This window comes from Saccostrea echinata, unplaced genomic scaffold, assembly GCF_033153115.1.
Source record: "Saccostrea echinata isolate AGI-Se365-2 ecotype Australia unplaced genomic scaffold, CSIRO_AGI_Sech_v1 ptg000008l, whole genome shotgun sequence".
Classification (NCBI taxonomy): Eukaryota; Metazoa; Mollusca; class Bivalvia; order Ostreida; family Ostreidae; genus Saccostrea; species Saccostrea echinata.
Window position 1 is genome coordinate 8,069,977 of NW_026889757.1, and position 25,024 is coordinate 8,095,000.

Consider the following 25,024-nt stretch of genomic DNA (forward strand, 5'->3'; position numbering starts at 1 on the left):
TGTTGCTGAACCAGGATCGAGGAATTCAACTTCAGCATCTGAGAAATAGGCAATTCAAAAGAATTGGAAAAATATTTCTTTTTCTCATTTTAAGAGACTGATAACTCAATGCATCATAGAAACTGCATGAGCTGCAGTTGTTGTACTTATAATTAGTGGAAATACATGATGTAATTCAATTGGGTGTGTGTTATGAATGGTTTTCTGTTAGTTTCTGAAGTTAAAAGACAACTTTCAATGTCTCTTTCATCAAATTTCCAGTGTTTGCAAATCAAGTTTTCTCCTAATTAATGTTTAAATCTTTGTTAACTTGTGAATATCATTAGATAAAATTATTCAGATCTTAATACTTAGGGTTAACTGCATGTTAGGGTACTTTCTTTTGAATATGTAAGTATATTTTAAGGTCACCAAATTGATAATGCAAAGTAATTTGGAACTTTTTCTTTGTGATAATTTTCAATGTATGTACTAATTTCACATAGAATAAGACTGTATTTGCATGATGTCATGATTCATTCACGTAAAAAATATTGGAGGAAAGAAAAAGTTCCAAAAAAGTGATTTGTGTTTAAGTTGCATCAAATTAAATCCATTGTAGTGCCTAAAGAAACACATTAACCCCTTTTTCTTGGTTTGATTTTTTAAATAAAGCTATTTGCATAGATATTTTTAAAAAAATTACATAAAATCCTTAAACCCAGTAATCTATCAGCAACAACTCAGAAAGTAGATCTATTTACACTAGTCTATCACTAAACTTAACAATGCAATAGTGCTTTAGCATACATCACATATTCACATAGTAATTCTTATAATTCCAGTACAATTATCATACCATTATCCCCTTTTGGATTATGAAAAACACTTATGTATTTTGTGGTATTATAAAATTATAAAATGATTATCATAGAAGAATAACAAACGGAAATAACTTCTCTTGAAGCAGCACAATAGAACCCCACCTTAACTACAGAACACTGACCTAAGGGCTATGAATTTCATAATTTTTGAAGAACTCTATCTCATTATTACAATATTACAATGCACATACTTGAATTCTGAAGAATTTCCAGGACATTAGAAGGGGGGGGGGGGGGGGGGGGGTAGGAAATTTTGCATTTTCAGTGTATGATCAATAGAGCCCCATCCAACTCCAAAATCCCTGACCCAGGGGCCAAGAATTTCACAGTTTTAGAAGAGGCATTTTTATTCATTGAATTGATTAGCAAACTTTGTCTGCTACATACCAAGGAGCAGAGAAGAAGATTTTCAAAGAATTGATGTGATAAAAAAGTCACAGCCTAACACCAGAACCCCCTGATCCAGGGGCCATGCATGCTTTTCACAGTTTTGAAAGATAAGGCATGATGGACAATGCACAATACGCAGCGCATGATGTCAGATGATAACAGCAATATCACTTGAAAGACTTAGGTGACCAGATAAAAATCAATATTAGAAATATTAAAGTACACATAACTCTAAAAGTACCCAACTGTAATAGATTACTGAACACATGACAGATAAAGAAAAAAATTCCTTTCCTTATAAAACTCTATCAATGTGATGTAAATTTTCAGTATTTGTATTAGGTAAGCAACTTACATATACATATGTACATGTACATATTAAATGTATTTTTAGTAAATATATGTTATTTTGCATGTTTAATGATGTAACTTCTTTTTTTTTTACATCATATAAGAAGGATGGTAAAAACTAATGCTCCTTGCATAATTAAACAAAGCTAATGTAATGATTTATTTTCATCTTGATATATATCTGTGATGTAAAGCCCACTCCTTAATCAGTAAAAGTGAGTGTCAAATCTTAAAAATTTACATCAGAGATACAAATTAAAACTGTGTTAATTTCCTTCCGACTACCCCCACTCCTCCTATTGCAATTATTTTTTAAATCTAAAACATATAAATACATAATCTGAAAAAAAAATTATGAATGGCTGAAAAAAAATTATTAATGGCCCTTGTTGTGCAACATTGTGTAATAATTTGTCATCATATTAATTTGTTCTGGATGAAAAAAAATCCTCACAAGTTCCCATAGTCAATATTTACATGTAATTGGCTTGACAGAAGAAATAAATGTGAATATGGAGCAATTTGTGTTAAAGTATATCGAGTTAAGTAGGATATTCAAAGTAAAAGATAAATGTAGCTCTCATTAACTGAAATCTATTTTCCCACAATGGAATTCACCTCTTCAAATTGATGACAAGCAGTGTCCCTGTTAGGTTTGTAGTCCTGTACATACCTTGTCATCCTGCTTTTCCACAATATTTTCCTATATAACCCTAAGTATGCTCTTCCACGAGTACTTGACATTGCTTTTTCGAAAATCGATTTATATGGGGTTACCTGTATTCGCCTATATTTGATTTGTCTTTTCCATGAATCTTTATGACTACAGATAGCAAGCAGCTACCTCACTTAAATACTCTATTCCATTTTTTTATGCCCCCGTATCGAAGATTCGGGGGTATATAGTTCTTGCCCTGTCCGTCTGTCTGTCTCTCTGTCTGTTTATCTGTTTGTCCACAAAAACTTTAACATTGCTCATAACTTTTGATTGGTTGGAGCTATAGGTTTCTATTTCACATGTGTATTCCTTGTGACAAGACCTTTCTTTGGGTACAATCACATTTGACCTTTTGATCTTGGAGTTTGACCCAGTTGTACAAAATTTTACCCAACTTTAACCTTGGCCATAACTTTTGAACAGTTTGTGACAGGGCTTTCATACTTCACAAGTATAATTCTTGTGACAAGACCTTTCTTTGGATACCAACAACTTTGACCTTTTGACCTTGACCTAGGAGTTTGACCTACTTTTAAAAAACGTTAACCCTTGCCATAACTTTTGAACAGTTAATGCTAGGGTTTTCATACTTCACATATGTAATCCTTATGACAAGACCTTCCTTTGGATACCAACTAACTTTGACCCTTTGACCTTGACTTTGGAGTTTGATTTACTTTTGGTAAACTTTATAACCTTGGCCATTACTTTAGAGCAGTTGGTGCTAAGGCTTTCATACTTTACATATGTAATCCTTGTGACAAGACCTTCCTTTGGACACCAACAACTTTGACCTTGACCTTGGAGTTTGACCTACTTTTGAAAAACTTTAACCTTTGCCATATCTTTTGGTGGTTGGTGCTAGGGCTTTCATATTTCACATGTGTATTTCATGTGAGAAGGCCTTTCCTTGGGCACCATTAATTTTGACCATTTGACCTTGACCCTGATGTTTGACTTACTGTTGAAAAACTTTAACCTTTTCCATATCTTTTCAATGGTTGCTGCTAGGACTTTCAAATTTCACAGGTATATTCCTCGGGACAAGACCTTACTTTGGGTACCAACATATTTGATTTCCTTTTGAGAAAGTTTAACCTTTGCTATAAGTTGCCATACTGGGGCATCAGTGTTTCACAAACACATCTTGTTTTTTTTAAATCAGTCAACACATCCTTATACGAGTTGTCCCAAAAAGTTGTAGACAGGTTAAACAACTTAGTTTCTCTTTGCTAACATAACTTTCTTTTCTTGTCAAAGTAAAAGGCAACATTTAATAATCATGAATTTCAAGTTTCATAGGAATAACATTTTCATAAGAAAATAACTAAATGTAAAAATAAAGAATATATAATGATGTAGGTCGGCGCATGAACTCAAACATAATTATATCTCTTCCAATATCATTCTCTATCAAAATACTGGCCTTTTTTATGTAACACGCCATCTGGGCTTGCCAGGGCTGAGATCAAAACAGCAGTGTGATATTCCAGGGCTCAACATTAAGGCACATCCGATCTACTCAGACTAGGAAAGGTCTTGTCTTGTCAAGTTTATTTTGCTTCATGGTAGCCTGACTGTATGTTTAAAAATATTTTGACTGAAGGTCAAACGAAGCAAAACTTAAAACAGATTTACAGATTTTTCTTGTTTATTGATGTGTTAGATCATTTTTTGATCCAAATGAAAAATAAAATAACCATTAAAACTCTACTTGTTTTATCACACTATAACAGTTTACAGTTTGTGAGACATTAATTTAGTACACTATTGCTGTATTAGTATTCATATAATAATCTATATTTCATTAATCATGTTGCCATTTGAGTTTCTCGTAAATGCTAGCTAACTCTACCAAGATTTTTCCTTTCTGCTAGATCATTTTATTTATGACAACTTGCGCAGTATATTGTTTTAATTTAACCAGTCATAGAACTAAATCAAGTTGAAATACATTTCCCATTCTGATATTTTCTTGAATTCAATAAAAAGAGATTTATCATATAATTTTCTTTACACCAAAACCAACTTACAATAAGCATTGATTTGCTTACACTGACAATGTTATCCGACTATGGGTTTTTCTCTTCATGATCATATTCTTGCAATATTAATTAATTCAGTGAATCACAGATATTAGGTCAGGTCTAGTAAAATTTTCAGGCATTAGTCCGACTGGTCTAGTTTATTTTAAAGTTAATGTTGAGCCCTGTATTCTGTATGTAATAAATGTTTTTGGATTTTAATGATTATATTTTTCATAAAATACCGTGGTAAGTCAAAACACAATAAAATTTACAGGTAAAGAAACTAAAATAGTTGAGATCATTTTCTGATGACGTTAGTAATGTATAGGTTATTTCACTATTCAAGAAAATGTCTGTCAGTTCCAACATCAGCAAGTCTGGAAGTGTCCATCCCTAGATGCATCATCTATGCAAGTTAAATCATAACAGGCCACATAACTACAGAGCTACTCCAAAAACATTAGCCTGGTCACTCATCTGGAAAATATTGGTCAGCATCCGAAGCAGGTTGGGACATGTACATCCTTATATGCATCATTCATGAAAGTTTGGTCCAAGTAGGGCATTTAGTTACTTGGGAGTTGACCTGCTCCAAAAACTTAAACCTGATCACTCATCTGAAAAACAGAGTTAAGATCTAGCATCCGAAACAAATCTGGTAGTGTCCATCCCTAGATGCATCATCCATGCAAGTTTGGTCCAGGTAGGACTTATAGTTACATGAGAATGGACTTGCACCTAAAACTTTAACTGGGACGCTGATGCTTACACCGACGACAACGCTGGGGGTATAGCATAACATAAACTCATCTCAGCTTCATTGAGGTGAGCTAAAAGTAAAGCATATGTGTCCCAAAACTTTTAGAACAACCTTGGTAAATATGTCTAAGTTACCAGTTCCACTGCTATCACAATTTTTAGCTGGGCTCATTGCTTGTAGAGCAAATTAGTCGGCTATTGTCTGAGACTGTTCAAACAGGAAGCTGAGTGACTGTCTGAATGGTCACCAAACTAAATTTACAGCAGCAAATATATTGTACTTTACTCTTAATTGTTTTTTGTCATACTACATAAATGCTAAATATAACAACCAAAGTAAACGAAGATTTCTATGCAAATAAACATCAATAGTAATTTTAGTCTTTTGTAAAAGAGCTTAATTCATACGCATAAGCTTTATTGATGGTCAGTGTTGTCAATAACCTGGTTTTCTATAAAGACAAAGAAAAACAGGGGCAGGAAACCAGGCTTCAGCAGTGTCTGGTTAACTCTGCATGACCCTGATTTATTCAGACGGTAATTCAGACCATGGTATAGGGGCCCTAAATAAATTTGATATTATATCATTTACAATATTGATTTTTTAAGATACAATTTTCATAAACTTTTTTTTTTAAAATTGTTTTCATGTCAGATTTGTCAAAGAAGCAAATATTTTTTAAAAATTATTTTTTGTTTAATAAGCCTGGCTTACAGTACTTTAAGTACTTAAATTATTTACCACTTAGCATCAATATGAGAACCTAGGGGTCTGTAATTTCAAATTTCTGGTAGCTAGAGTTCATTGTATTCATTGTAATCAAGCAAAGACTTAAGGTTCTCTGCTTAGGGTCTTGGACTTGAAGTATGATTAATTTAACATTTACTCCAGAGCTGAAGCCCAGGTAGGTGAATCCAGGAGTTAAAAGGGATAATCTTTATAATTTTTTTGTTCGCGAAATGTCTAGAAGAACATACATGTAATTATTAGCTTTTTTTGTATGAAATGTTTTTCAAAATGTTCTTAAGTGTCAGGTTCTTTGACATTTCATCAGTTACAAACAATTGTCTTCAAACCAGCCTTATATTCACAACTTGCTGGAAATTACTAGAAAATAATCACTCTGACATTTTTAAATATGTGAATGAACTGAGGAACAGTGAACAATATATTCTCTTCTTTTAAGATGAATGCCTCAAGAAGTAAGGCATTAGATGGTCTTTTAAAACAATACCTGGGGAAAGTTCATTTTAAGGTAGAAAAAAAGTCAATTTATTCTTAGTTAAAAAGGGGATCATATTTTGCTACTGCAAAAATTTGGAACATTTCTGGGGGCCTATCAATTTACCATAAAACTGACAGTAAATATTCTTTCCCAATACAATTATTTCAATTTAGCAAATCAAATGCTGGCCAAACCCCTGGTAAAAGTAATGGAACTTTTTTCCAGATCTTGATTTATTGTGCACTTCAGTGAAAGACAATGGATAATTTAAATTAAAAAGTACAACTCATTTTCCATTTCACAGGAGTGATTTCTTGGACAATGACATGAAATTAAATTTCATGTAATGGTAATTGTTGTCACAAAGAGTTGCTCTGAATTGTGTTTGTTGCTCTGTTTGTTGACATGACAAACACTATACAGCCTGGCCATGCATATGGTGTAGCATAACAAAATATTTCCAAAATGTTTAAAGAAAAATTTATTGCTAGAATGATGGTCTAACAGAATGCTACATTTCCCTGTAGGTAAATTTACAAGAAGGCAAGAAGAGGATAGAGAGTTCCATTCCTTGGTATCTAAAGGTAACTGTTTAATCGGCTATCAGGTTTATTCCCCCATCAACTCAGATCCTTTTTTTTATAGATATGTTTCATATTCTTCTACCCTAGCTCAACTACTAATTCATTATGTATGTATTAATTCAACTGAATTTTTATTTACCCAAACAAATAGTCCCCCCTCCCCCCAGAAAGAAAAACATAGGTAATCAAAGATTACGAAGCTCACCTCAACGAAGGTTATCTATAAGTAAGGCAAATCTCACATCATATTTTTTCTAGTTAGTGTTCATCCCAAGATCAATATTCATACAAGTTTGGTTGTACAAGAAGGACTTATAGATACTTGGAAATAGACCTACTCAAAAAACTTTTAACCTGTCTACTAATCAAGAAAATTTTGGTCAGTTCCAACATCCAAAGCAAGTCTGGAAGTTTTCATCCTTAGATGCACCATCCATGCAAGTTTAATCATAACATGCCATAATATTATATAGCTACTCCAAAAACATTACTCTGGTCACTCATCTGGAAAATATAGGTCAGATTCAGAATCCAAAACAAGTCTGAAAGTGTCCATCCTAAGATACACCATCCATGCTAATTTGATTAAAATATGGCTAAAATTCACTCATCTGGAAAATCTAGGTCAGATTCAGCATCTGAAGCAAGTGTGGTAGTGTCCATCCCTATTTGCATCATCCATGCAAGTTTGGTTCAGGTAGGGCTTATAGTTACTTGGGAATGGACCTGCTCCAAAAACTTTAACCTGGTCCCTCATCTGGAAATTCTAGGTCAGATCCAGCATCCAAAGCAAGTGTGGTAGTGTCCATCCCTAGATGCATCATCCATGCAAGTTTGGTCCAGATAGGGTTTATAGTTACTTGGGAATGGACCTGCTCCAAAAACTTTAACCTGGTCACTCATCTGGAAATTCTAGGTCAGATCCAGCATCCGAAGCAAGTGTGGTAGTGTCCATCCCTAGATGCATCATCCATGCAAGTTTGGTTCAGGTAGGGCTTAAAGTTACTTGGGAATGGACCTGCTCCAAAAACTTTAACCTGGTCACTCATCTGGAAAATCTAGGTCAGATCCAGCATCCGAAGCAAGTGTGGTAGTGTCCATCCCTAGATGCATTATCCATGCAAGTTTGGTCCAGGTAGGGCTTATAGTTACTTGGGAATGGACTTGCTCCTAAAACTTTAACCTGGGACGCCGACGCTAACGCCGACGCCAATGCCGGGGGTATAGCATAAGCTCATCTCGACTTCGTCGAGGTGAGCTAAAAATGAAAAAGAAATAAACAACAAGATGCCCATGGGTAACAACACTTACCTGAGTCACCTTGGCCCTACTGTTCTTCATAACGTTAACTCCATCCTACCCCTGGGGCCATGATTTGAACAAACTTGAATCTAAACTACCTGAGGATGTTTGCATATTAATATGACTACGGTAATCCTGACCATGTTGTTCTTTATAAGAATATTTTTTAAAACATTTTTTCTTTCATTCTCTATAATTGTAGCCCCATCCTACCCCCAGGGGTCAAAAACTTGAATTTACCTGACTGGAAGATGTTTGCATATAAATATCACTCAATCATGGCCTTATTGTTCATCAGAGGAAGATTTTGTAAGATTTTTCCCTATATAAACTTTGACTCCTCTATTTGCCCACCCTACCCCCAGTGACCATAATTTGAACCAATTAAATCTACATAACTTGAGAATCCTTGTGTATTAATGTGCCTAATCAAAGCCCTGTTGTTCTTAATTAACAAGAAGTTATTCATAATTTAAAGAATTTTTTCCCAATATATACCAATATAAAACTTTGTTGCCATATTGTGGCCCCAACCTATCCTAATGGGGGCCATGTTTTGAACAAATTAGAATCTGCATTACCTAAGAATGCTTTAATATTAATATCACTAATCATGGCCCTGCTATTCTTGAGAAGATTTTTAAATGCTGTTTCCTATTATGATAATAAATATACTGAAAGAATATTTACAGTAAGAAATGATCTATATGGTTTATATATTCTGCACTGATATGAATTTTGATGACATCTGGGCATCACTGGGCATGATAAGTTGAAAGGACATAGTAATCTTGACTGAATTACCTTGTAAAAGATTCTTACTCTTGTTTTCATTATAACAAGTCACAAAAAATCTATGAGCCTCAATTAGGGTTTCTTTTGTAAAGAATACAAAATGTATTCAAGGTGGAATGGTTCATAAAAAAAATTATTTTACACATTCTGCTACCCCTAAATTTTGGAACCTTACTTTATTAAATCATGCACTTATCCTAAGTGATCCAAGATGAATAACTCTTGTCATACTTGTAACTGAGTAAATGGAACTTACAAGAGTTACTTCTCTTCTTTCAATGGCTAATATACTAAATGTACTACGATATTGTCAACATAAAGTCAAGATACCAGTTGTCTCCCTTAGTACAAATACACATACTTTATTTAAGGTAATGCATTTCTTAAAAGGCCACCGAGAACTTAACTTGATAAGCTCTCAATGGAAAAATGCTTTCATTGTTCAAACAAGCTGCATATATAAGAAAAGGCATGTGTCAACTGTATTATCTATCAAATCCAACCTGGGGGACGTCTCTCCGATTTGTTCTCATAGTGCTGGCAAAATATTGATATGATTCCTCATATATATTGACAGACTGCTATGGGTAACAGACATGCTTTTCATGCCAAATTATAGACAACACCCCCTTTTTGAGAAACTGGATTAATTCAAAAGTACAAACTCAAAATTTAATAAAAGAGCTTTTAATTCAGACCTGTTAACTGTTTCCAATATGTGTATAATATGACATCTGGAGGCAAGTAATAAAAGGTCTAGGATTAACTCAACACCCCCACCCCCTACATTGCAGACATACCACAGAGCTGGCACAGTTAGGGGTGCATGCATGTGTCTGAACATATATATGCAACCCCGGTCAATACTTTTTGAACAAGATTAAATGAACTTATTTTGATAATTATAAAAATGCAAAATAGGAATTGATTGATCATGTTTTAATATTTCCTTCAGTGATATTTAATGAAATTGATAATTCTTACATCAACTCAAATACCTATGTCATTAATGAAAACAACAGAATGCTTCATGTCCTGTTCTAGCTGATATTCAGAATTACCTGGTATCTTATTTGATTGGCTCAGAGAGGAAAAAAAATCAACTAAAACAATGAGACATGATTAAAAGGGGATGTCATGTAATTGAAACCAAGGCATTTTCATATTCCACTTAGTTTTCTGATAAATAATCAATTAGGCAAGAGCATTTCTTCTTGTTACTTAATACAATTCCTCAATTAACCCACCATTACAACCCCCACCAAAATATTTTTTATAAGGGAGCTGGCCAGCTCTCTGCTGGGTTAGGTAACAATTACCAAACAAGTGAAATCATAGGAAGGTATGGGTAACAAGGCAACATTTTAATAAAGTACCTCTTTTTAAAAGGCAATAATTAAAGTACTGTTGAAATTTTGATATCTCAAACATTGATATCTGGAATACTATGGATATCTGTCAAAGTGAGATGGACAGCCCAATCACATATTCTTTATGCATTTTACCCTCATGCACTATCATCATACATCTCAAAGTTTTTCCTTGGTCCCAACAAGTTTGAGATAATAAGATTTGACTGTATTGGGAATGTTGTTTATTGAATTTTTTCTCCCCTTGCATAATAAGTTGTGAAGGGTATGTAGAATCTCTAATGTGCGTGTGCATGCGTACAAATATGTGGGTAAGGTTGAAAGGGAATCCTAGTAATATATTATTATCAAACTTTGCTTAAGGAGGCTGGGGGGTCAACAAATTAACCACCAGATTTAACTTAATTTTTTAGATATGATATCTTAAGCTGTCAACTATCATTTGGCAAAGAAAAATTGCAAAAATTTTAGTTTTAAAATTTGATCATTTTCTATATCTTCATATGGAGCTCTTCTTCTAAAGGAGATCAATATAGTCTAAAAATGGCCACAACCCCCCAGCCTCTTTAATTCTCTTACATTGTTATCAAGTCGAATACTATTAATTCTCAATTTTAATTAGTTAATTATTTTTCAGGATATCTTGTAAATACAACTTCAAATTTTATAATTTAATTTTATTTGTATTCTAGCCTCTGATTGGTTAATATCCAAAAAGGAACACAAATTATTTCTGTATAACCTGGTTTGGTATGGGGACACCCCCCCCCCCCCCCCCCCCTGACAACCAGCTGAATCATCTGTATGCATACAATCCTCTCATTTCCAGTCCTCGGGATTCATGGAAAATTCCAGATTTAATAAATATACCTTTAACTTCAAACAATAATTCGATCTTACCACATGTAAACAAGCTGCTAGGCCTATGTATCAGTTTTTACCTCCCCTCGCTTCCCATCACTTCCATTACTTCCGTTACTATGGTTGTATTATTGAGCGGCAAATTTGAACTAATAAAAAACACCGAAATTTTACACCCATAGTTATTTAATGATTTTAAAATTAAATTATAAGGAATGACTCTAATTCTTGGCCAAATTATTCGAGTATAACCTGGTTTGGGTCAGTTTACGCTGTTTTATAATCCGCTTCGCGGATTATAAAGCGTAAACTGACCCAAACCAGGTTATACTCGAATAATTTGGCCAAGAATTAGAGTCATTCCTAAAATGAACGAGTAAGCAATACAAAATGATTAATGAATGAGTTAACCTAAAGACTTCTACCTATATTGAAAAATGTGTACATGTATTGAGATACATGTATTACTCTGATTTAAGCATTTTTGTGAAATACGCTATCTTTAAGCATGATAATATTTAACACTGCAAGCATACAAGTATAAAACTTGATGCACTAACACATAATCATTTACAGTTAGTCAAGAGTAAGAAGGCTTTCTGTCAAAAGGGGGTACTATGCCTATAGCATACTCTTGTTCCATTTACGTTAATTATAAAGCTTGATTTAAGAATATGATTTATATCGATAACACACATAATAGAGACCCAAATAACTGTTTCTTCTAATTACTGTAAATGTATCATATTTAGAGTGAAAAATATTTGGTGGGGATTGATTTTCAACATGTGAGCACAGATTCATGGATTAGCACTTTTATAAATATGCTAAACATAAATATATAGATATTTAGCACTGCATTATGTACTTGATTTAGCAGAAGCTACTTTCTGCCAAAGGCAACTAAAAAGAATACATAGCAAAATTAATAAATTTACAGGAAGTACTAGATCAATCTTATTCAAAAATATTTAATTGCAAGTGGCAATGGCCTGTGTTTTATTTTTACTGCAGTAAGTTTTTTATTGGATGGAGTAAAAAATAAAGAATTGTGAGTAGAATGGCCAACCATAGTTACGTGCTTTTATACATACAATGTAAATAAAAAGTTCATTAAAGTCACAGTGGGAGTTGTTTTACGTTAGTTAATTAGTTCCTTCCATATTTGTTACCATATGAACAGAAAGCCAAAGTTTATAGTTCAGTAAATCATGAAGGACCCCACATACATAAAATGACAAAGCATGATTACTTGTTAATTTCCCTGAACTTCTCTATATGCAAGCATGATATATCACATGGAATTCAATATCAATCATTTTTTCATTAAATACATAAATCAAAACAGTTCTGATTCAGATTCAGAGAATATGCTGAAAATTAAAATCAATGACCCATCAGTTATGAGGGTTATGTAAGTTAATTACACACAAAAACTTTTTTAAGAAACAATCAATTTAACCCCCATGCCAATTTAACCCCCATGCCTTTCCTCTACAATAAACTCTTCTTTATAGAAAAACAACCTTAAATGAGATCCCACTATCTACACTAAATGCGAGAAAATAGTTTTAACAAATCCCCCCTTTTTACGAGTTGATGGTATCAACTCATGTGACTTGTAAGGGATTCCCCAATGTATCGAAACTAATCACATTTTCATTTGAGTATTTTGCGTACAGGTTCTTGTATAATATTGGTTTATTTACCGTTTTCATAATCTACAGAACAAGAATATGTTTCCTGATATGCTTTAAAGTGTTTATAAACATAAATATTTATTATTAATTTTATTGGAATTTGTGTCCATCCACAAAAGAAAACAGTGTTAGGGGCATGCGGTCAACAAAAGTGACATGTCGTGCAAACAAAGTTTTGATTTATAAATCAATAAATGTTTTATATAATAAGAAGTATTTTGAAAACAGATTTTTAAAGAAAATTCACAAAATTGAACATTTACAAACCAGGTTATTTTTAAAAGATTGACATGCTGGTGGTATATAAATAAAGTAATTCTTGCGCTGTATGCTAATGAACAGAGCAGTTTTTTCCGCGTTAGTGATGAATCGTTCAACACAGAGAACACTTCCTATGTTTGTAAACAAAGCGAGAAGTTTGCAGTAAGGAAGGTCGAAGTAAATCAGCTACTAATCTCAAACGGAAGAAATGAGCTGTACTAGTTGAAAAAACAATTTTAAAATTAAAGTTCTTATTTCTTGTGCAAGCAATAAAATATTTCGATTGCTTAAAGGGTCAGATTTTTTCAGCAGCGGACAACTTTGTGCTCCAATTTCTTTTTCCCTGTTAAAAACACTGTTGAGAATTCCTGTCTTCCACAATCTAGATCTGTTTCACAGCAAGCTTTAAATACAGCAATGGTCACTTAACAGGCCTATGATTCTTATCTCAATTGTTGGCACTACACTGGAAAGTGGTTTTCTTTAATATGTCCAGCTGTGTTTTGCTATCAGATGCTGGCCATGTTATAAAGTGAATTAATAGTACTGAGGGCGATAAATAAAAACAAAAAATTAAGTGGGATGTTATTGATAAATTAAATGTGAAATGCATATTTATAAATGTGAAATGATCAAGAAATCAAATTAATTCAAGAGTAGATAGATCATGTAAATAGTCAATATCATGTCATTGTGATGAATTTAAAGTCTTAAGTCGAAAAGCCGAACGAATTTTTAAATGCATACATGTATCAATGAAAGTCAAGTAGTTGAATTTCAAGAAAGGCTAAACCGAGAGAAATGATATATAAAATGTGCATGTCAATTAAAGTCAAGTAGTTATATTCCAAGAGTGACTAAACTAACCGAAATAACATATAAAATGCTCATTTCAGTTAAATGTCAAGAAGTTGAATTCCAAGAGTAGCGTAATCAAGAGAATTAAAATATTATTGTGAATGATCATAAAAGACAGAATATCAAGAGTGGCTAGATCAAAAGATTTGAAATATCATATGTGCACGTAAATTTTGAAAAAAGGGGTTGAATTTCAATAGTAACTAAATCAAGAAAATTGAATTATGAAATCTACATATAAATGAAAGTAAAAGATGTAAATTTTAAGACTGGCTTAATCACGAGAATTGGAACATATTGATGTGCATTGAAAATGTCAAATTGTTTGTCAGTTTAAGAAAGCAGTGAAAATATTCAATAAGCATGTTAATGAAATAATTCAATTTGCGCTATTTGTAAATAATAATTCCCTATTTGTAATACTATAGTAGGTTTGACCTATTAGTTTTAGATATGTGTGTTTAAGGCTTTTTCTTTTCTTTTCTTTTCTTTTTTTTTTTTTTTGTCTATTTAGCTAGGAGTTGTTTTAATACTGTTATATGATTTTACAACAGTTGTGCCATTTGTCCCTATTTGAAATTTCTAGTCACTTGATATATAATATTTCTGTCAAATGACATCGAGTGACCAAAAACTGTTCTCGGTAGTTTTAATGATGATAGTCTGTGCTCTGTGACCATTTCAATGATGGTATCCTTTAATATTTTGTAAAAATACAAATTACTTTAAATGCAAGCTACATTGCCATTTTATGAAAAATCCCAAAACTAGCTAGTATTATTTGTTTTCTATGTTTAAAGGTTCGATTTGTGATAAATTATCATACATTCCAGTAAATATTAAAGAACAAAAATAAATATACATGTTAAAAATACATGTTGCAAAAGGTGTAAATGAAATGATATAATTTTATTTCTCAAAGAAAACAAAAAGAAAAGATTTTAAAGTGATAGTTTTCATCATTGCACATAATATCACATATTCATATATGGTCTAGAGACCTCAACTCATTTAAACATTATATAATCAATACCATCAACTCGTAGTAGTACTTTCAGTACTTTGATTTAATATATATTTGAAACCTTAAACCCCCTTCTGGAGCCCCATCCACGCACAATAACCATGGTTTGAATTTAACACATGCGCAAAAGGGGATATAACACAAATTGAAGCACTATAATAGAATAATGTATTAAAATGTTTAAGAATGAATAGTTTGATAAATAATTATGATAAACTGTTTATAATAAAAACATCAAAATGATTGTATGTCACTGAGTCAAAAAAAAAAAAAGAGTATAATTTTAATTTAGTTTACAATCACTGTAGAAGCTGAATATGTCAACTCATCACTATCTCCTGTTAAATTTTTTTTTCTTAATTATAGAAATCAATACATACGTTTTTAATTTTAGACTATTTTACTTATCTAGCTATTATATTTACTGTATATACTCGCACTTATAAGTTTGTTCGCCTAGTCAGTTGTATTTTTTCATGTAGTTTTAGTTGAATTTGTGAGTGACCCACTTACAAGTTGGTAAGGTCTTTTTTTCTCTGAATTTGTTCCAATTTCAGATCTATTAAATTGATCTATGTTTCAAAGTATGCTTTGGTGTGACATCAACATTTGATCTGAAATTAACAATTTTAAATTAATTAAACAAAAAGAAACATTAAAATCTGCAGAGATTTTTACATAATGCATATTGTAACCTATATAGATGTACTTTTCCTGAATGCATGTCAAAGTTTGTTATTGATATATAATCATTTGTAAGAGTTATTACTTCAGTACCATATTTCATCTTCCAGAAAAACACTGTTGGTACTAGGACCCACATTTAAGTCAAAAATAAGAGTTTTGGACCAAAATATACCTCCCAAAAATCTGACTTATAGGCGATTATATAAAGATACCTGTAGATTAGAATTTTCAGAACAAAACAATTTATTTGCCAGTGGGTGCATTTAATAATTTCTTTGCTTATAAACTTTTTTTGAAAAAGAAGAATGAATGATTTGGAAATATCCTTGAACACTTTTTATTTTTATTTTTTTTCAAGAACACCTAAAAATTCAAATTTGTAATTGAAATCTGCTTGACTTTCCTATCAATTATTTGTGTATTATTAAGGTATCTCTTCTCTAGCTTAAAAAAGGGGGATACAACAATGGATGCATGGAATTTTTATGGTACATGAAATATCTGTGCCATACCTAAAAAATATTTGATATAATTATGATTCACACACTTTGAGATTTAGAGCAGAAATCAAAGTCTGTCAACTTTTTACCATTTTTCCTTGCAACTCAAGTATCTAATAATACAAAAGCGAGAATTGTTAAAACAGATTTTAGCAAACTTAAACATTCTGCCCATTAAATAATGAAATTTAAGAGATACAGTTGAACTTTATTATCTGGAACACTGATATCTCACATATGGGATATGTCAAAGTGAGATGGCAGTCCCAATCACTTTTTCTTCATGTTTTTTTAACCCCATTATCTCGAATATTCATATCTCAAAGTTTAATTTTTGTCCTGTCATATTCAAGATAACAAGGTTTGATATATCTAATCTTCTTTCTAGATAATGCAGCATGCAGATATAATTCAAACTCTTTAATTAAATGTCAAGATAAAAATTAAATTTCTTAACAAATGACATTTAATACTTATCACATAGTTTACAATGTATGTTAGCTTTTAAATTAGGACAATTTTGTAACAGTGATAAAAAATATAACATGACATAATTTGAACATTTTAAAAGGTTCAAATGGTATTAGGACAAGAAATCTTTTTTACAGCCAAATGAAAATTATTTAAGATTTTTATCCCCTCTCACTCTTTGCCATGCCCTATCATTTTTACTTGAGGAAGTGAAATTAAATAGGGACAGGAAAAACATGTCCATGGTGGAAATTAAAGATTCAACTTAAGTCTGTGAAATATGAAAACCCTAGCACCAACCATTTAAAAGTTATGGCTAAGGTTAAAGTTTTTCAAAAGTAGGTCAAACTTCAAGGTCAAAGGGTCAAAATTGTTAATACCCAATGGAAGGTCTTGTCACAAAGAATACACATGTTTAATATGAAAGCCATATTAGCTCCAACCTATCATCAAATTTATAAACAGAACATATTTACAGTGCACTCTTGGGACTGATCTTTTATGTGTCTCTTATGTAAACCTATAATTAGGAAAGATTGTAAGATCATGTGGGACATAGTCGCAAGCCACGGGTTTTGTGTCCATTCTATTTCCACAAACCCGTGGCTGCCTTCTACCAAATTCTCTCGTTCTCGCAACTGAATCATTGAATATTTATTAAGTGACACCAGATTTACCTTGACCAATAAAATCACTCTGTAGCAATTTTTGGTACGCTTAAATGGCGGCGCCCATAATAAAATCATGTTTGCTATGCGTGGCAGATTTATTGAGAAAAAAATACGATAGATCCTGAAGAACAGAGGTGAGTAACGTATATTCTAAAATACTTACAAGGTTTTACATTAAAATACAGGGTTTTGAATGTAAACGTTGTGTGAGAACGCTGAATAGCGTTACTTGTAAAGAAAGGAAATTCAAACCGAAGTTGATGTACAGCTCCTGGTTATGGTTACATCCAAATACAAGATAGACTGATCATTTCATTGGTTCTGACTTGAAGCGTCAGATGTTATTCCATTGGTTGAATGTATGTTATTAATATTCATGAGAATGACAGAAATTTGTAGGAGACAGCCACGGGTTTGTGGAAATAGAATGGACACAAAACCCGTGGTTTGCGACGATGCATGTGGGAGGGATTTTTTGTATTGAGTAAATTTTGATCTTTTGAGATGACCCCTCTGGAAACCAGGCAGTAGAATATTGTGTTTCTTACATATAATGTACATATAATGTACAAGTCACCTGCGTGGCGCGTTCGCTCTAGAGTTGTGGAGTAAGGAGTTGATCCTTACATTGCAGATTTGAATCCCACTGTGGGACATGGAGACCGGTCCTTCGGATAAGACCGTATAATCCGAGGTCCCTTGTCGCAGTAGGTGCTAACACAAAAAAGATCCCTCACTGCTCAATGGCAGTTGTGCCAAGTAAAGGTCAAAATTTCCAGCTCTCCACCGGCAAGTGGTGGCGTCTCCATATGAGTGAACAAGAGGCCCATGGGCCAAAATGCTCACCTAAGTAACTTTGGCCCTGCTGTTCTTCATCAGACTTTCCCCCATGTAATACATGTACCTATTGTGGTCCCATCCTATCCCCAGGGGTCATGATTTTAACAATTTATAATCTACACTACTCCAGGATGCTTCCACATAAATTTCAGTATTTCTGGCCAAGTGGTTCTTGAAAAGGAGATCTTTAAAGATTTTTCATATATATATTTCAATGTAAAACTTGGATTCCCTATTGTGGCCCCGCCCTACCTCCGGGGATCATGATTTTTACAGTTTAGAATCTACACTACCCCAGGATGCTTCCACATAAGTTCTAGCTTTTCTGGCCAAGTGGTTCTTGAGAAGAAGATTTTTAAAGATTTTTCTGTATATTTCAATGTAAAACTTGGATTCCCTATTGTGGCCCCTTCCTACCCCAAAGGTCATGATCTTAATAATTTAGAATCTACACTACTCCAGGACGCTTCCACATAAGTTTCAGCTTTTCTGGCCCAGTGGTTCTTGAGAAGAAGATTTTGAAATTTTTTTCTGTATATTTCAATGTAAAACATGGATTTCCTATTGTGGCCCTGCCCTACCTCCGGGGGTCATGTTGTTTACAATTTGGAATCTACACTACTCCAGGATGCTTCCACATAAGTTTCAGCTTTTCTGGCCCACTAGTTCTTGAGAAGAACATTTTGAAATTTTTTTTAAAAATATTTCAATGTAAAACTTGAATTCCCTATTGTGGCCCCGCCCTATCCCCAGGGGTCATGATTTGAACAATTTACAATCTACACTACCCAAGGATGTTTCCACATAAGTTTCAGCTTTTCTGGCCCAGTGGTTTTTGAGAAGAAGATTTTTAAAGATTTTTTCTATATATTTCAGTGAAAAACTTGGATTCCCTATTATGGCCCCACCTGGGGGTCATGATTTTAATAATTTAGAATCTACACTTTCCCAGGATGCTTCCACATAAGTTTCAGCTTTTCTGGCCCAGTGGTTCTTGAGAAGAAGACCTTTTAATGACCCCACCCTATTTTTGCCTTTTCTTGATTATCTCCCCTTGTAAGGGGGCTGGGCCCTTCATTTTTAAAATTGAGCTTTCCCTTCACCCAAGGATGCTTTGTACCAACTTTGGTTAAAATTGGCCCAGTGGTTCTTGAGAAGAAGTTGAAAATGTGAAAAATTTACAGAAGGACGGATGGACAGACAAACGGATGGACAACGGGTGATCAGAAGAGCTCACTTGAGCTTTCAGCTCAGGTGAGCTAAAAATTCTCGAGAGGGACGTTAAACAATAAACAAACAAACAATATAATGTACAACTTTATATTGTTAATCACACAAGAAGTTAACAGTACAGACATATGGACAGACAGACACACAGACAAACAATGCAAGACCTTGACAAAACATCAAACTTTGATCTTAAACTTAAATTTGACAAACTGTGAGGACTCTATTATACATAGTTCAAAAGGGAACTTAATACAATGGGCTTATAAAGTTGTGAACAGAAATAAAAATACCAAAAATGATACATCCCCAAAATATGATCTTGGAAGATTAAAAAAAAAAAAAGAAAGAATAATTACGTGATCAAACTTTTGTTCACACTTATTCTCAACAACGACGTAAAAGAGAGGATGGAGCAATTTATTTCATTAACAGTTCAGGAGATATTCACAGTTCACTAACCTAGATTTATTTCATTAATTTTGCAATTATCCAACAAAATTCACATTTGGTGATAATTTTCTGTAGGAAACTGGGGGCTGCTTTAATATGTAGATAATGAAGTGGGTGCCTGTGCACGTCAGTATATGTCTTCCAAAGACATCATTGGTAAATGAAATGACTGTTACCTTTCTCTTCATATTCCCATCCCAAGGTTAATGACAACCCCTCATGAAGTCTCAATTTCTAAACCATGGGTCCATGACTTTAGGTAAATTGAAATTTCACTGAACAAGGATTCCTGCATACTTCTATTATTATAACCCAGTGTAAATAAGAATTGACCTTACAGGACTTATATGTATGCAACTCAACAAAAGGCATACTTGAAAATATAGCTCAAGTTTTCCAAAAATAAAATCAAACAGCAAATTTCTGTCTTTATTATTTAACCTTTTTGAAAAGTAATGAAGTTGAAGGTTGTATCATCTTTTTTAGACATGAGCATACTTTCTGTTGGATCTTCAAATATCCTAGCATTTAAAAAAAAGTCATGACCAACAAAATATAAACTTCTAAACAATTTGACCATTGCATAGAATCATATCATACCTCCTCATCCTCATGTACTAATTTTTGTGCAATATGACCCTATACAAATTTATACATTTCAGAAGCTTTTAGCAATTTTCTACTTCTAAGCCCAGCTGTGACCTTGTCAGTTGATCTTGTTTAAATGGCTTTGGTTCAGGGTCAGGATACATATTCCATCATTATAGACAACCTCTTGGCTTTTAATGTTATTACATTATTAAGTCACGATACAGACAAGAATTTTTAAACACTCTGTAACAAGCATCTTCGCTAGCCAAGGGTTTCTGATACACTACTCTCCTCATAAACCCTTGGCATACAGTGCTGACAAAAGACGGGATTGTTTTCGTCACGTGATCACCATTCTTACCAGGTAGGCACAGATTGCGTCATCGACAGAAATAATAACGTATTTAAAAAAATAATGTTTTTAAAGAATAATTAACAAGAAGGTATTTAGTTATGTTAATTTGTTACTTAAACATTTTAAAATGCAAATCTACATCTTCAGTATAGATTCTTAATCACATATTTTGCACCGATATTAAAGAGTCAAGATATATCCCGAACGCAAATATCGTCATTTACAGAAAACAATTGTTGATTGGTCGAACGATGTCGATCAACTCCAATCACAACTTGAGAAAAAAATCCCAACTTTTTTTAACACCGTATGCCAAGGGCTTATGAGGAGAGTAGCGTATCAGAAACCCTTGGCTAGCGAAGATGTGTAACAAGTGATTTTAGTCTTATTCAAATGACCTTGGTACAATGACACATCACTCCCATGGGCACAAAGAACTTTTTTGCTCAGGTGACCATTAAGGCCCTTGGGCCTCTTGTTGTTTTTAAAATTAAAAATATGTAACACACCATGGAATACATACATCCTTAAACTAATGATTTGAACAAACTTGAATCTAAAGTACCTGCTTCCATATAAATATGACCAATCATGGCTTTGCTGTTCTTGAGAAGAAGATTTTGAAAGATTTTCCTATGTATTCCTTTGTAAAACTTTGATCACCCATTGTGGCCCTACCCTACCCCAGGGGGTCATGATTTGAACAAATTTTGAAGATGAAGATTTCTCCAATGCATTCCCTCTCAAAAATTTTATTGCCCATTGTGGCCCTTCCCTTCCCCCGAAGGTCATGATTTGAACAAACTGGAATGTACACTACTTGAGGATGCTTTCATATAAATATGTCCAATCATGGCTTTACTTTTTTTGAGAAGAAGATTTTTAAAGATTTTTCATTTGTATTCCTATGTAAAACTTTGATCACCCATTGTGGCCCCACCCTACCCCCAGGGCTCATGATTTGAAGAAACTTGATTCTTCATTTCCCCAGAAACCTTTCACATAAGTTTCATTTTTTCTGGCCAAATGGTTCTTGACAAGATTTTAAATTACCCAACCCACTTTTCACTATTTTTTAATTATCTCCCCTTGGAAAAGGGAATGGCCCTGCATTTGAATAAATTGAATCCCTTTTATCCAAGGATACTCTCTGCCAAGTTTGGTTGAAATTGGCCCAGTGGTTCTGGAGAAGATGAATATATGAAATAACAGTGATGGACAAACGGGAAAATTGACAACAGTAGAATTTTTGCATGATACATGCAAATTTTATTCAGTTCTTGAAGATATTAGGTTTCAGAAAATTACAGGTTTCAGAACCTAAAAAATCTAATTTAATGGAGAAAAATAAAAGTAAAAAAAATCTTTGTATAACCCATCACAAAAATATTGCTTCACTTCTTCCTCTTTATTGTACGCATGCGCTGAAAAGTTGTAGAATTTACCACGGTTTCAATTTCACAGATATAAATGTCGGATGACTGAGAATTTTGATACAATCTTCAAAAAAGATGATCATAACTTATTCCTTACTTCTGCTTGCCCCAATTCAATGTTTTTTACAACTTTCACGCTAAAAATAAAGGACGCGTGACCTTGACATTGTTCACATTGACGATAAAAACAAAGCGATAGATACACCATTTGTTTTTCCGGCACTTATATTTTGCAGGTTTTTTTTCTTGCTTTACAATGCAGTTGAGTTGTCAAAACTTCACTATATTTATATTTCACAGAAATCTTTTGTTTTGTGATACAATTTTCCTAAAAGAAACACATGGTTTTGACTCATTATGCAACTTTAACAACAACGCTGACAACTATGGACAAATTTCAATTAGAAAAGCTCACTTGAGCTTTCAGCTCAGGTGGGCTGAAAATGCACCAAAAGCATGTGCCATTTCTGTTTACTTTGCAAATTGTATTACTTTGTGCTTTGCTTTGAAGACAGTGTAAAATATCTTGAACTTTACTTGGATGCTTACTTGTGAAAGTACTTTTTAAAATGCATAATGCATAAACTTTCCTTGTTAATTTTTGATTTTAAAAAATATGTTTCATAGTCAAAACTAGGATGCTCCCTATCAATACTGATTTGTATACTTATCACACCATATATAAATGCCACTTGCAAAGTAGTAATATCAGTAGGTAATATTAAGAAAATCATTTTGTACATTTAATAAAAAATTCCTACCTACCCTAATTTTTTTTGAGATGTAACTGGATCCACACATATCTTTTTATTTGGCCTAAGTGTCTTCATAAACATACTTTTTTATCTGCTCTGTAACTCCATCATGTTTTAAATTCCTTTTTTCCTCTTTTATTGGTAAAGGAAATAAGCTGAAATCAGTATTAAGAATAATTTTTTTTAAAACTTACCTATAAACAATTCACACATGGTAAATAATAGAAACATAAACATACTTTTAAATTAAATAAGAGGCCTATTGGCCACAACACTCACCTGGATCACTATGGCTCTATTACTCTTGAAATAAGCAGATTTAATCCCTATATACTTAAAAAAAACTTTGATAGCCTATTGTGACCCTCCCTACCATAAGGGTCATATTTTGAAAGATAAAAAAACCTTGAAACTACACTGTCTGAGGATGCTTTCATATTACTATGACTAATGATGCCTTTGCCATTCATGAGAAAAAGGTAATGTTTAAAGATTTTTCCATATATATTCCTACGTTAAATTTTGATCACCCAGTGTGGCACCACTCTATCACAAGGGACATGTTTTGAAGAAACCTGAATCTATACTACTTGAGAAAGCTTCTATATAAATATGCTGTTCTTGAGAATAAGATTTTTAAAAAAAATTTCCTAAATATTCCTCTGTAAAATTTTGATAGCCTATTATGATTTGAACAGACTTTAATCTAGTGCTACTTGAGGATGCTTCCACATTAGTTTCTTTTTTGGCCCAGTGGTTCTTGAGATTTTTAAAAGATGCCATTAAATTTTCATTCATTTCTTTTTTGGCCCAGTGGTTCTTGAGATTTTTAAAAGATGCCATTAAATTTTCATTAGTTCTTATTTCCCCTTGGAAGAGGGTGTGGTTGTCCATTTGAATAAACTTGAATCTCCTTCATCCATGGATTGAAATACTGGTTGGTTGTGGAGAAGATGAAATTGTGAAGTTTTTGACGAAGGCAACAAGAGGACAACAAATAAATTTTGATCATAAAAGCTTATTTGAACTTTTGGCTCACGTGAGTTAATAAAAATCATTAGATGTTATTATTGAGGGGGCACAAACATAAAGTAGCTATGTTTTCTATACACTATATATCTGCACCCCCCCCCCCCCAAATACTTGACAGTGGTAGCTTCTTTCTGCCAAAGGTGCTAAAGAGAATACACTGCCAATTGTAATACATTTACAGTATTTTAAGATAAACAAGAGGCGCATGGGCCACAACGCTCACCTGAGTAACATTTGCCTTATTGTTATTCACCTGATTTCTTCCCCCCCCCCCTTGTAGTACTTATTGTGGCCCCGCCCTATCCCCAGGGGTCATGATTTGAACAATTAGAATCTACACTACCCCAGGATGCTTCCTTACACGTTTCAGCCTTTCTGGCCCAGTGGTTCTTGAGAAGAAGAAGTTTAAAGATTTTTTCTGCATATTTCAAAGTAAAACTTTGATTCCTTATTGTGGCCCAACCCTACCCCCAGGGGCCATGATTCGAACAATTTAAAATCTGCACTACCCCAGAATGCTTCCAAAAAAGTTTCAGCTTTTCTGGCCCAGTGGTTCTTCAGAAGAAGATTTTTAAAGATTTTATATATTTCAATGTAAAACTTGAATTCCCTTTTGTGGCCCCGCCCTACTCCCGGGGGTCATGATTTGAACAATTTACAATCTACACTACCCAAGGATGCTTCCAAATAAGTTTCAGACTTTCTGGCCCACTAGTTCTTGAGAAGAAGATTTTTAAAGATTTTTACAACATATTTCAATGTAAAACTGGGATTCCCTATTGTGGCCCCGCCCTACCCCCGGGGGTCATGATTTGAGCAATTTACAATCTACACTACCCAAGGATGTTTCTACATAAGTTTCAGACTTTCTGGCCCAGTGGTTCTTGAAAAGAAGATTTTTAAAGATTTTTACAACA

At 33.3% G+C, this 25,024-nt stretch overlaps 1 long non-coding RNA gene across 2 annotated transcripts in view; it reads right to left on the reverse strand.

Moving 5' to 3' along the window:
* The window catches only part of LOC133181361 (uncharacterized), a 63,338-nt gene that overhangs the window by 13,213 nt on the left and 25,101 nt on the right, over positions 1-25,024 (reverse strand). The window contains exon 3 of one of the 2 annotated variants that reach the window (XR_009720462.1): positions 23,092-23,230. The exons of the other annotated variant lie outside the window; for it this stretch is intronic. This is a non-coding gene — a long non-coding RNA (uncharacterized LOC133181361). Of the gene's footprint in view, positions 1-23,091; positions 23,231-25,024 lie in introns of those variants that run through there. 2 annotated transcript variants of the gene reach the window in all.